Source organism: Motacilla alba, chromosome 5 (assembly GCF_015832195.1).
Source record: "Motacilla alba alba isolate MOTALB_02 chromosome 5, Motacilla_alba_V1.0_pri, whole genome shotgun sequence".
Lineage (NCBI taxonomy): Eukaryota > Metazoa > Chordata > Aves > Passeriformes > Motacillidae > Motacilla > Motacilla alba.
This window is the reverse complement of record NC_052020.1, coordinates 15,668,391-15,682,358: the sequence shown is the minus strand read 5'-3', so window position 1 is coordinate 15,682,358 and position 13,968 is coordinate 15,668,391. Positions and strand designations below refer to the sequence as shown.

Sequence of the window (13,968 nt, the reverse complement as noted above, 5' to 3'; positions counted from 1 at the left end):
AAAAAAGAAGACAAGATAGAAACTGACATAAAATGTTTTCACTCAACAGTGGGTGAGATTAGTGTTGTGCAATTCTTTGCCACAAAATATCAGGGCCAAGAACTTTGCTGGATGCAGACACACTGACTGTTTCTGTGGATAACCAAGATATCAGAGAGCTAATGGTAATATTAAAAGAACAAGAGTTTTGGGAAGTTGTCGGTGCCACGTGCGTCAAGGCACAAGCTGACTCCAGCAGATGGAGATGGGGATAGGAAGAGACTTACTTATTTCAGAAGTGAAATAGTCTGTGAGCTGCCTCTTGCAGGGTTTCTTTTTCTGACCTTTGGATCAGCCTCTGTTGTGTTGCAGAATCCCAGCCGAGATGGAGCTTGGGAAAGACATCAGGCTTGGCAGCTGTCTCAGCTACAGTACATCCACTCATGTGGTAGACCCTGTGGGGAGGTAGAGCACCCTTCTGCATTCTTCAGCTGCCAGTTGTGAACGTCATGATTTCCCCCTGCCCCCAAAAGAAACTTGTTTCTGTGGCCTGGGAATCAAGAGAGTGAACTCCCAAACTGGGTTCAGCTGAGCTTGGGTCAATTCCATAACATCTTTCTGCCTTCATTTTGTGTCATAGAAATTATCTAGTGGTGATCACTCTCCTCTGGACCCCTCTTGTCTTTCTGGCTAAGATCTAGGTGTCCTTAGTGAAAAGGGCCCCTCCTTTCCTTCTTTGGTGGAGTATGACACACTACACAAAATATTGATGTACTGAGGTCAAAAGCTGGTTTCATAATTTTCTTTTTTTAAAAAGTCACTCTTTTAGCTATCTGGAAAAAGTACCAGAGGAACTTTGAACACCTTAGCTGTAGGGCTGTGCTGTTCAGCATTAATTTCTCAGTAAAAGAGCTGTTTTGTTTTTATTGTATTTTCTTTTCACTGTTTTTAATAGCTATAAACAACCTCTGTGTGGAGCATATCTTGAAACTTTTGACCAGCTGGGTGAGGGGCCTTCATATCCATTTCAAGCCTGTGGAGAAGAGAGCATAACAGGTCCCTGACTGCTCCAGCCCCTTCCTGCCTGCCAAGGAATGCTGGAAACAGAGGTCATTATTGCACAAGTAATTAAAGGTTCATCAGCCCTACCTCTCCGATTGCTTAAGGCCATTGTAGTAAGGGACAAATACTCCTGCTTGCCCACTGTTATTTGTTTTCTGCTTGCTGTTTTTCTTGGCTTGAGAAGAGGAATTATGAAGACTCTTGAGTAGGATCTGGGAGTGCTGTGGTCTAATGCATTTGGCTGTGGCCCTGGGTATGTTGTGGATCACTCTAGTACTGAGAAATAGAGTGCCTTCAGGGCCCCCTCTCTTCCTGCTTTTCCCCAAGATCCAGACACCAGAGAGATGGCTCTCAAAAGGCAGGTCCATGTTGCCCAGGCCCTGGCACAGGGTGGCCAAAGGAGCCCAGGCTGGGGGAGGTCTGTAGAGCTGTGCATCTGAATAGCTGAAGTGCATCCTATTCTCATATTAGCAGACATGGGGATTTTACTCCATCTGAGCTGGACTCCAAAAATGTGAAACTGACTTATAGTGGGAGGGTTTCCTATGAATTTTCTTAAAGGGATTGATTTCTCTTTCTGTGGTTTGAACTCTGAAGTTCATATTTTTTGTATGTTTTCTTTCCATTACAGTATGCAAGAAATTACTTTGTCTTTTAAATAGACACTGAGACTCATTTATGATCAGGGGCCTCTTGGGAAAAAAAAAAAAGTAAGTACCAAATATTTTGTATCTTTGACAGAATCACAGGAGCAGGGCAGACAAAGCAATGCACCCTTTAACCATCTGTCCCTCAAGATCTGGAGAGTCTGTTATCTTTGAGGAGGACAGCCCACAGACATGGGAAGTCATGTTGCTGTCCTCCAGTTTTCCTTCTGTGGTTGAATGATTGTCAGCACTACCAAAAGAAATGAGCCCCCATTGTGCTGAATGTCCTTGTGCTTCAACAGCAGTGGAAGAAACACCTGAGAATAAAAAGAGAGCTGGCTTTTTGCCCCTTTGGTCCAATAACATTGTGAATGAGCCTCACAGTATGGCTGGTACAGGGTGGGCATTTCCCTCCCTCCTGGGAGTGTAAAAGGGGATTGAGCTTGGACTACACCCCAAAAGCCTCCTTGTTGGTGAAGAAATTTTGCCCCTGGGAGCCCAGCTTCAGGGGCTTGACTTAAGCTCAGAAACAGCTTGAAAGGCATGTGTTGGGTAGGCAGATGGGGCAGGTGATGGAGATGATCTGCTGAAGAAGGAGAAGTGTGGAATGAGAAGAGGAATGACAAAAGGGCAGCTGTGTGGTTTACCCTGTGAGAGTGGAGGAGGGGAAGAACTCATCTCAGAAGGAGCAAGTAGCCAGCAGCAAAATTGCCTGGAATATGAGGCTGAGGCAGAAAAGGCTTGGTGGAATGATCAGACCTGAGGTTACTCTATGTGTGTCTGCAGGGGAGTCATATAACTCCTCGGTCAGTCTGCAGGGGCTGCCTAATCAACAGACCTGTGCCAGTCTCAGCCCAGGATGCTCCAAGGTAACACTAATCCTGCTGCAGAGCGGAGGGGTGTCTCCAGAGGTCCCAGGGGCACTGCATCTCCACACGTGAATGCAGCCCCCAGTGTGGCAGTCTTATGAGACACACTGCGTAATGGCCTGTTTTGAATTTGTATTTCATTTGCCTCCCATATGGGATCAGTTTTTCCCTTTTCTTTATTTTTTTTTAATAGCGTTTTTCCTAGTCATAATAATCAGTGTTTCCCTGCCTTCTCCCCTTCATTTTTCACAGCTGGCTTTGATTGGTTTCAGTCCTGCAGATGCTCCTTCAGACCCAGAAGAAGGGGCAAAGGTTCTTTTCCTTTTCAGTGCACGGCAGACAGCCCTGCTGGAGGGCTGGGGGAGGCTGGCGCTCCCGGACTGGCCTGCTCTTTGCTGTAGCCCCAGCCGGCCTCTTGTGCATCTGGTGAGATTTGCCAAATTGCAAGATAATTTCTCTGCCAAAGGCCTGGGGAAGATCACAAGTAGTTGATGGCGTGCATGCCCCTTCTCTTGTGCCGTTCAAAAACAACTGTTCCTGCAAGCAAGAGGGGCAGGATCCCCAAACGCCTCGTGCTCCCAGGCTGCGAGTACAAAGGGCCAGAGTGCATCTGCAGAGAGTGTGCCGGCACTGACTCAGAGTTCTGGCTCTGTGAGCCATCAGGCTTACAGCAACTGCAGCCCCACGTGTCTGACCGTGCGACGGCCGCGGTTCTGCGAACGGGGCGTGATTAACCTGCACAGCCCTGTGTCGTGCTCCACCAACAGGAGCTGGCAGGCACACCATGCACAGCACCCCGACTGCATGAATTGGCATGGGGAAAAAAAAAGTTATTGGATGGGCAGGCAGGCTTCCCTGATTTTTTTAGAGTGTGAGTCAAACACAAATCGCATGGCAGAAAGGAGAAACTTCCCTTGGAGGCAACTTAATCCACAGCTGCCTGATGTGGGGTTTCTAGCAGCTTCCTTCAAAGCAGCTTGTGCTGGTCACTGTCGGAGATGGACGGCTGAGTTGACAGTCATTCAGCTGGTCTGTTATGGCTATTCCTGCATTCCAGGCACCATCCAAGAGAATGAGACACAGCATTGCACAAGACCAAAAGAAAGTAAATGTTTACAGGCACAACGCACATTTCAGCTTGTTACATGTTCCTGAGCAGTGAAAGAAATGAAACAATAATTAAAACAGGTCCCAAGTCTCAGTGTGTATCTTGGCTCGCAGCACTGTCCTCTTGGAGTGCTGCCTCTGCCTCTCTCTGATCCCAGCCTGAGCAGTACCAGTGGGCCATTGCATCCAGGTCAAGGTCCTTCCAGTTACTCCAAGTACATCCCCTTTCTGAGAACTGCAAGAGCCTTTTGGTGAGGTGATCTTATGGTTTGTGACGGAGTTGGGCGCAAGATGTTTTCCCAGCACCCAGTCATGCTGGGATCTCCCGGGAGATATTTGCCTTGAGTGTCCAAAGTGCCAGGGTAAGGGAAGTTATAGACAGATTTATTCCCATGGAAGAAGGGTGGAGAAAGTAGAGGAGCACAAGAGAGGTGGACATTTAAATAATTTGTTCCCTGAATGATCCCTTTTTAGTGGTCTAGCTTGTCTTTGTGTGCACTCACGGAAGAATTTAGGGTGCAACAAAGCAGATGTAATAAAAGGCTGTGTTGGCACATCTGACAGCTGTGCCAGCTGGATAGCAGCTACCTCTGCTGTCCTGCTCTGAGCACAGGGCTGGTCACAGCACAGCTCGAAGGATAGGGTGTCTCCTGGCCGTGAGTCAGGTGGGTGCACGAGAGAAGACAGCCTCTGCTCTGCTGGTCTTTTCCCAAGAGGAAAAGTAGAGGGCCAGATGGGGAGAGTTGCTTTGCATGAAAGGGTGAAGCAATGGAGTCTTTCTCTTGAGGACAAGGAAATGGGGAGAGAGTGGAGGGGTGATTGAAACACCCTCAGAGCTGCTTGATGGTGCCTCCTGCCAAGCTGTGAAGCTCTTGCAGCATCATCTTGGCCCTCACAACAAGAGAACTTTTGTCACCCTGCAAGTCAGTCCCTGGCAAGGAAAAAGGCCTTTTTAGTAATGATCAGCCCACCATGCACATGGCACAGACAGACCTCCCTCCATGCGTGCATTACCCTGGGCTCAGGCGTAGACTCGAGATCCACATATGAGCAATAGCTGTAGCTGCTGACTCACTCACATCGCTTTTCTTGGTTTTTTCATTTCAGCAGTGAGCTGGCCAGATATTATTCATTTTATTTGAGATGTCTGCTGAAGGTATAAATGTCTAGGCTTCCTGTAAGGAACGGATGAAGTCCAAAAGGCACAAGGTAAATGTGCAACAGACAGTCTGAGAGCACGCCTGCAGCACTGACTAGGGCCCGTACATCAGGCAGAACAAACGTCCACAGCCATTGCTGAGTCTGCAAATGGGTTGGATTTGTTGTTTTGTTTGCCACGTGAAGGGTACTTTTAAGAGGTGGCAGCTACGTGGCCTCTTGTTTTATGTGACTGAATTATTTAAAGACCTTGTTGTTAGGGGGAAATGATGACTTTTCTGTAAGGCAGGTTACAACCAACTTGTGTGCAGTGCTCTGTTACAGCTCTTCTCTATCCTTGGGAAAACCAGGTTTTATTTTAGACTTGCCAGACCATTCTGAAGGCAAATGACAGTACTTGAATGAAGTCAGAGGAGGGAAGAAAATAGCTCTTCAGTCACTAAGTCATGAAAAATTATTCTGATTTAGGCATCTGATATTTGTGTTCATTCTACTCAGAAACAGCTCCTCAAAGCCTTTGCATCGTTAAATCTCCTCATTAACTTGGATAGTGACTACTGTTGAGGAGAATACAAAAATCTGTGCACCATTATAAACCCTCACTCACTCTTACAGAACGTGTGGGGAATCTAGCCGGGGAGTTAAGGTCCCAGAGCTAGCCCTGTCACCAATGATGGGAAGTTTCCGTGGATATAGTACACAGCAAAACAGATGGGAATGATGACATTTCTCTAACTGAGAGCTATCCAAAATCTTCCAGTAAAGATTATCTGCTTTGGTCTTACTGGGGTAGTAAAGGCCTGTGTTTGTAAAGTGGAAGAGCCAGCTTTTCAGAAGTCTGTTTTTTTACAGAATGCTTGACACACAAGCCATAATTCTGGGATTCTGGTTCCCTTGTTAAGTTCTCCTGCTTTCAGATTCTTGGAGCTAATTTTCATTGACAATAGGAACATTCCTTGAAAAATGCTGATGTAATGAAGTACGTGCTACTTGAGATTAAAAGATTTATTCAGTGACTCCTTTGTGAAACTTTTGCGAAGTGTCTTAACATTTTTATGTTTCTCTAACTGCCAACAAAATCTCATTGCACCACACAGTTTGCAACATTAGTCAGATTTTGACACAGGCTCACGCAAGAGGCAGTTTTCACAGTCAGGAATCATAAAATGTTAAAGAAATTGCCATTATTTGAAAACTAGACACAGTTCAGTGAAGCAGATGGACTTGCTAACAGTGACTTAGGAGGTCTGTAGCACAGCTGTGTTGACACGGATTATAGACAATCAAAATTGTATATAAAGTGCATGCCTTAGTTTTAGTTTTAAGCATATTGCTAACATTTAATGAACTGTGTAACCTTATATGGTTTATGTATTTTTGTACTGTAGCTGCGAGTTATGCTAAGGCCTTGACTAAACCTTCCCAGAAATCTGTATTGCTATTTGTAATGCAGGCGCACAGACTGAGAGTGCCAATAAGCCTTTGATTGAATCTTGATTAATGTAAATACGTTAAGCCTGTAGGTGCCATTCCAGCCCAGGGAGCTTCTTACAGCTTTTAACCATGTCCACATCAGAGTTAGAGCCCCTTTGCTTCAGATAATTTCCAAAGACCATCTGAAGAATGTTTGGACTTGCTTGTGAAGGATCAGGGATAGAGACATTTTCTGAAGCCCCTGGCTGGCTTGTTTGCAACACCATCCCAATAAAAATTAAGCCCTCAGACACAAACTTAAGAAAGAAAAGAAGAAAACAGAATTCTGACATATTTCACAACTGTACTCTGATCCCAGGAGAAAGATTGGGTAAGAAACACTGATCTTTCTTACATATCTGTCTGCAAAGTTTCAGTAGCCCTCTTTTACTAGCGAGCTCTCCTGGATTAGGTGAGCAAGTTGCCTATTTGTTTCAATGGATTGCTTTAATTGGCTCTCATCTAAGCAACAGAGAGGGGATGTAGGAGCACAGCATTTAACCGAGAGGAAAACGAGATGTGTGGAGGGAAAAGGAAGGCACCATGAAGTGTGGTAAGCTGCAGTGGGATCTAGATGGCTGAGATGGATCAAAGCACTGAGCTCTCCTCCTGGCTCTGGTGCTTGATAACCTCTGGTGCCTTATTACCTGTTTTGATAGCAAAATTTGCAGATCTTCATTTGCCAAGGAAATGTGCTGAACACGCATACGTGTGTGGAATGGGACAAGGCAGCTCCAGCATGGGGGCCAGTTTCTTCCAAGGTAAATCTTTGTGGGAATAACCTTCCTGATCTACACTGCTGTCTATACTTACTTGGTAGGGATTCTGCCACTGAGGAAACACTGACTGAAAAGGTGCGTGATGAGAAAGAGGAATAACTGAAAGGAAACATCCTCCCTGCTGTGGTAATGCTCTTCAGTGTCTTCTCCTTGTATATGGCTTCTTTAAAGTTTAGATAGTGGACATAAGCGTGCAGGTGTCACCTACATGCAGAGGAAGTTATTTGTATCTCCTCCCACACCTTGCTCTCTAGACTCCATGGCTGTGGTACTACTGCAGCACCTTATCATGAGTCTGCCCTTATCATGAAGAGAAGGATTTTAATCTGTGACAATTCCACCTCTTTATGTAGTGTCTTGTAAGGCATTAATAGTGAAGGGTGTGTGGTTTTTCTCTTTTTTTTTTTTTCTCCAGTCTTCCCTTCCTTCAATCTTTGTTTTGTTTCAGCTGTCCTATTACATGGTGTCGGAGCCCAGGAACCAGGGAGAGACCACTTTGCTGCTTGACTTCTCAAGAATCACAGAATAGGTCTGTGCAACCTGTCTGTTTTTACTGAGACCTGTCCAAGGGATGGTTTCTTACCATATCTGCCCTGTCTGGATCACAGCTACACCTACTGTATTTTCTGTACCATCATTTTTCTGTGGTTTTCTGTGATTTACTGTACGTTTCTCTCCTTTCTTTTTCTTTTTTTCTTCCTATACTCCAGCTATTCTTGCAACACATGCAAAAAAAAAGTGAACAAAAATTATTGCAGGACTTGATGTGGCTACATGGCCATTTTGCTACAAATATTATCAAAATAAAACTATTTAATATTTAAAAAAAAATCCTGTCTGCCTTTAAAACCCATATTGTCTTGATTTGTGTTTCCCATAAAATCATGTGTCTCCAGCCAGTATTAACAGATTAATTATTGCCTTAAGTGGCAGAAGAAAAGAAAAAATGATGGAACCATATTTCCCTCTAACACCTGAGTTCTGGAGGTCATGAGAGATGTCATACCTGCAGCTGTGTCCCTGTGCTCCCAGCTCTTCATTTTTAAACAGAAATATTATCTCCCAATCTCAGCAAACAATCCAGATAGTGAATTGTGATAAATTTTCCATATTGTTCCCTTGACAGCATTTGCTGGGGTTCTGACTCTGCATGTCGGAGGACCACCTTGATTGTTTTTGGTTTTGCTCTGCAGGTCTGTCCTTTTTATTTTGAGGAAAGAGAAAAAAAAAAAAAAAAGAGAGACACATACCAACAGCCTTAGAGTATGGCAAAGCTGATGCTGCTGCAGCTGGAAAGGTATCTGATCATACTTGGTTAATAGCCCAGCAGAGTTTGCTCAATATGCCCCAGCTCCCCCCAAAGATTCAGTCCATGGCATGGTGTAGGCCAGGGAACAATACTTTTGAAGCCCTAATGTGTAGCATTACAGCCTGTACTAGGAATCCTTAAAAATCAGTCATCCCTGGATCAGGTAGATTTTTTTCTGGTAACACACAAATAGCAGAGAGTGGATGAGCTGAGTCGTCCTGCACGTGATCTCTTCTTTGCCTTTCCTGGCCTGCTCGGCGTAACTCGAGATTTTGATCTGATCTCCTCTGTGGCCTATAAAATCTTAATAAGAGCTTAGTGACGCCTCTCTAATTAAAGTTGAATTGAATTTTCTGCTTCAAGCATGACTTAAACATTCATTACTCATGAAAAAGTATACCATATCCTCTCCAAATTATGCCAAGCATTCTTTGAGTACCAAATGAGAATTTTGAAAGGGTTTTTTTTTATTTATTTCCTGCTTTTGCAGTAAGAATTAAAAAGGAATCTGATATGCAATCCATGCACACAGGGACAAATTTTAAAACCAGTTTGCCTTAAGCCATTAAGAAAATGTATCTCCAAGCCTTCTCTCACTGTGCTATCTGTCCACTTCCTGGATTTAACTCCAGGCTTATTGACTGTGATGGGAGGATGCCCAGACACTTCACTAACTTTGATTGCATTGTCCTTCCACCATTCAGCTTTCCTTTGCTGCTGTGGAAGGAACTGCTCTAATTTTCTAGTCAAAGTCCAAATTTGAGACTGAAATTGCTATGTGAGCATTATACTCATTAGAAGTACCCAAAAGGAGCCTGGAAAACCACACTGTTTGATTCAGAGATGGACAGTGATACAGTTGGCAGCAGACACAAGTTCCAAAAATAGCAATTTCTGTTAGATATTCGGAAAAAAAAAATGCCTGCCCCTTCAAGGATTGTGGAACACAAGAGTAGGAGCCCACAGCAATTTGGGATTGATATCCTTGGGGATATTCTGAACCTGAATGGGCAAAGTCAAGCACAAACTCTTCTCAGCTGGTCCTGCTTCAAACAGGATGTGGATGATTTCAAGAGGCCATTTGTGACTTGGAATGGTCTCTGATACTCAGGTGTACCACTTTTTGGGGTGTAGGGGATGAATCTGCTGAGACCACAAATAGTCCTTAATTGCAAAATTATACAAGGTTCAGTCATGGTTGACAAGCATGAGCACTGGATATGAGGGAAAGAAACTTGATAAGCAGGTTTTGACCTGTGTTTGAAAAGCCTACAGTTTAGGAGTGAAAGGTTGATAAAAAAGTAAATATATTGTGAATTTCCATTTGCAGAAGATGTGTCTACTGGAAGAACCTTTAGCAGTCAAAAAGGACTGACACATCGAGTAGGACTCTCCAGGCTGAGATACAGTGAAGATGCAGCCCAAATGACCTTGGTAAAGTGCTGTGGGGGAGTCTGTTCTTGTGTCCTTTTATTCCCATGCACATGCCTGTCTCTGATGAGTTTGTGATTTGACCACGGGGACAGAAAATAAAGATGAAAGACTAGAAGGTGTGCTTTTGGCTGAAAATATAAAACCCATGAGAACTGCTCACCTGTGTTTCTCTGTTCAGGGGAAGTGTGGAAGGAACTTTGCTGGCAAGTGGACTTAGTGCCAAGTGGACTTAGTGGACTAAGTGCCACTTAGTGCCAAGTGCCAAGTGGACTTAGATGCAGAAGAGGACCAAGATATTAAGATATACATGAATTAAGCATGGCTGAGAAAATGCCATCTGCATTAATCTGCAAACCTAAAGGATTAATTTATTCCCATTATTTCTCTTATTTCACTTCATGCCCACTGTGTAGCTTTATTGCATTTGGTCTCTCCTTTAAAAAAAAAAAAAAAAACTTGTACATTTTTCTAGTGACCTGGAAGACTTAATTTTTTTTCTTTAAAGAAAATAGTCTGCTGAATAATCTTCTCTTCTAGGCAAACAAATGTCATCTTCAGAATAAAACATGCATGCACGAGGAAATTCCATTGAAGAGGGGGAAAAAAGCTTACTTGGCTTGGGCCCCTTTCAGCATGATCTGACATACAGTATGTTATCCTTAGATGATCTGTTATTATCTTCCTCCTCCTGAGCCACGTGTCAGCAACCATATGTGTGTGAGCAGCTGAAACTGTCCTTTGAACTCTCCACTGGCAGACTGACAGTGTGGGCAAGTGGACAGCAGGCTAGGCTTGGGTGCAGTACCTGTCCAAGTGGCTCACCAGCTTTGTAACCCCAGGTAAGTGACTCCCAGGCCCTGTTCCCTTTCCCAGCCTTTGTCTGTTAGATGTGATCCCTCTGGGCGCCTCTGCCCGCTGCGATGTGGTGCCAAGGTGGCTCCAGTCCTTGGAGGGCTGTGGCTGTGTCAGAGCGACACCACAGCTAAGCCAAGTGGCTCAGGAGGCTGGCTGGGCTTGGCTCTGGGCCATGTGGATGTGGCTCTTCTTGCTCTTCAGAGTAATCTGGTCTCTCCACACAGGCCTCTGCCACTCCAGATGGATGTCCCAGCTTGTTTAGAGTCAGCTCAGGGAATCTCAGTGAGGAATTGCTGCTCCTGTTAGCTGAGCATGTGTATCCCTGGTGGCTAGAAGTTGGTAGGTGGTTCTCCTGGGCTGTTAATTTCTTGGCTTTGTCTTCCAGACACATAGATATGCCAGGCTTGATGCACCTGGACTTGTCGCTTCACATCTGCATAGCAGTGAGCAACATCAGGAATGTCAATTACCTTCACCCTTGTGATAACCATAAGTCATACCTGAAATTTCTCTGTATGCCCATTTTGTAAACTTTGTTTAAATCGAGAGCAGCTGCATAAAAGCATTGCCCCGTATTGATGGTTAGTGGGGATCAGCCACAAAGGCAATGGAATGACAGCAATTGGTTCTAGCCAGACATTTGTCTAGTCATCTTTTGGTAAGAGGAGTGTGTTAAGTCATGATCAGAAAAGTCATAGCTACTGTCACCTAAAATCTACTAAAAATTATTTATAGCCAAGTGGGAGTGTTTAGTGTTTTTTGTTGAGCCCACATCTATATCCCTCAGAAGCCATTGTTTTTACTGAAACCAAATTACAATAGTGGACTTTGCAATGCTGTGTGTGCATATAAAATGCTCAGCCTGGGAATGGTGTGTGTCTATTCTTTGAAGAAGGATTTCAGCTCTGCGATGTACAGCAGTTTCCTCACCTTCAACTGGGCAATGACTTGTGTGGAGTTACATTTATGAAGGCACTTACTTCTTCATGGACTTCCAACAGCTGCCAACAAGATATAGCCAAACTACTCAGCTGGTGAGGTGTTTCCCTGGTGGCTGCAGGTCATGTTGGTCTTTCCCAGACACTTTTGTTAGTTTCTTTCTTCAGAGCAGACCTAAGACACAGGCCCAGTAAGAGCTCTGCAAATTAGTCAGCTATTAAAATGTACTGGATTTTATGCTAGTAAATTAGCTGGAAGGACAATTAGGCATTTTTAACAAGGGGCAAAAATGCCTGGGATACTGGATCACTTTTATTGGCCTGGCTTGCACACAATATTTTCCAAAAAACAAGTCAAATAATTTACTGCCACTGTTGCATGGTTTTGGTTCAGGAATAATTGCTGTCCCCTGCTTTCAGGGAAAGATCTGAGAGTTTGTGCAAAAATTTATACTGCTCTGTGCTGTTGCCTTTAAAGCAATATAACTTCTTTTCATGGTGCAGTAACATCAGTATTTCACTGCGAGTACAAGCGTGGTCTATGTGTGCTTGGGATGCCATATTTATTCTAGAAACAGATCTATAGCAGGGTGTGCAACATGCAGAGACCTTAACAGTCCAGGCAATGGTTAGATTTGAGCCATACGAAAACTTTCATTTGTTAAGTGGAAGATATTATTAAAGAACTCAGTGAGATCCCTGAGTAACACTCTGTGGATGAATCAGGAAATGGTTCAGGTCAAATGGACCCTGCTCAGATCAGTCTTTGTCCTGATGTAACTGAAGCAACGTGAACTTCTGCATTAAGTGGTATTTGAACTAATGGTTAGATCATAACACATGTGACCGTGTTTGAACCTACTTGATAAAACAAGGGGGATAAAAAACTACATGAAATTTTAAAGGTTTTTGGTCTGTTCAGCTTTGTACCTATGTTATGCTTTCATTGTGCTGGGACTGCAGTGCAGTTGGCTTTGCTTTGGAGCGAGGGAAGCGGTTAAAAATTTGTCTGCAATGTGTGTGTTGGGACTCTGAGGTTTAGCATTCCCCATGGACAAGGGCTGCCAGACAGAGCTGAGAGCAGAGTTGCCCAGTTCACTGAGGACAGAGACCATCTGGGCAGGGGAGGTGACTGTTTGTGGAATGCCAGAGATGCAAGGGAAAAGCCCTCTGTGGCACAACTCCATCTGCTTTTACTTATTTCTTCCTTTCATATTCCACAGAGCTTTGGTTGGTGTTTGCTGTTCTTGTTGTCTGGACCTTCCTCTGGGCTTTTTAGGCACTGGAGATGCCCCTCCCTCGATGTTTGGGGATGCTCCTCTCCCTCTAGCTGGGAGCATGGCATGTTTCACCCACTGTGACTGGGGATGGGAACCTGCAGCTCTACCAGGGACTGGCATTCCATCCTTTCCCCAGGAGGGCAGCCATGTTGCCTCTTCATTTTGGTGTGCCTGGGGAATGGACATCACTCCCAAACCTACAGAGCTCTGTGGCTTGCTCTTGCTGTGCCTTCTGCATGATTCTGGTCCAGCGTGATGCTCTTCCACTTGTATTTCAGGGATGTCCCCCCTCTTCAGTCTCATGAGTCACTTGTGGAAGCTGTGGGCCCCTCACCTTTCAGTACCACTGCTCTGGGGTCCTGTACAAGTTCCACTGAAACCTGTGGAGTGCTTTCCATGGATGGAAGTGTTTTCCTTTGACAGCATAGGGGTGAGTCAGGCATTCGAGCAGCAGAGCCAGTCGAGGGAGAGCTGGTGGGTGCTTCTATAAAATATGATTGTCTGCATGCTTTGGTAAAGTGAGGAGAGACCGACAAGAGGGTTGAAACATTTTTGTAATGAATACTAAAGGTCTTCCCCAGACACCAGCTCCCTCATCTGGGATGAGGAGACCCTCTAGGAATGAGGAAGTTCTCACGGATTGCCAGCAGCAGAGCTGAAATGTGAACAGCAGCCTGTTTTTAATCAAGGTCTCACACGCACTCTGGCCCAGCTGCTCTCGCAGGATGCAAAAACTGCCTTCCACTGTGATGCCTTTTGGGTGGGCTGTTGGAGGCAAAGGCTATTCAGTAGCTCCTGCTCTTTGTGGGCCAAAAGTTCTTGCTTACACTGTGGTCTTCACTGGACCACCCTCCATCCCATGCCATGTTTTCCTGAAGTGTGTATTGATTACCTGCTCTGTGTTTCTGAAGTGGAGGGTGTCCAGTGCCTGGGCTTAGAAAGGCAGGTGAGACTTTCAGGAATCTGAAAACTCTTGTTATATATTATCTCTTTATGGGTTTTTCTTTTGCGATGGACCACCCCACTTTGTTCAAAGCTCTCCACACAGGCGAGGTTGTCCTAAATGTTTGATTGTGTT

The 13,968-nt window shown here is 44.7% G+C and overlaps 1 long non-coding RNA gene across 2 annotated transcripts in view; it reads left to right on the top strand.

Moving 5' to 3' along the window:
- Positions 1–4,658: 4,658 nt before the first annotated feature.
- Positions 4,659–13,968, top strand: part of LOC119701742 — a 52,521-nt gene continuing 43,211 nt past the window's right edge. For both annotated transcript variants that reach the window (XR_005257159.1, XR_005257158.1), the window contains exons 1-3: positions 4,659–7,200; positions 7,523–7,603; positions 9,714–10,656. This is a non-coding gene — a long non-coding RNA (uncharacterized LOC119701742). The remainder of the gene's footprint in view (positions 7,201–7,522; positions 7,604–9,713; positions 10,657–13,968) is intronic.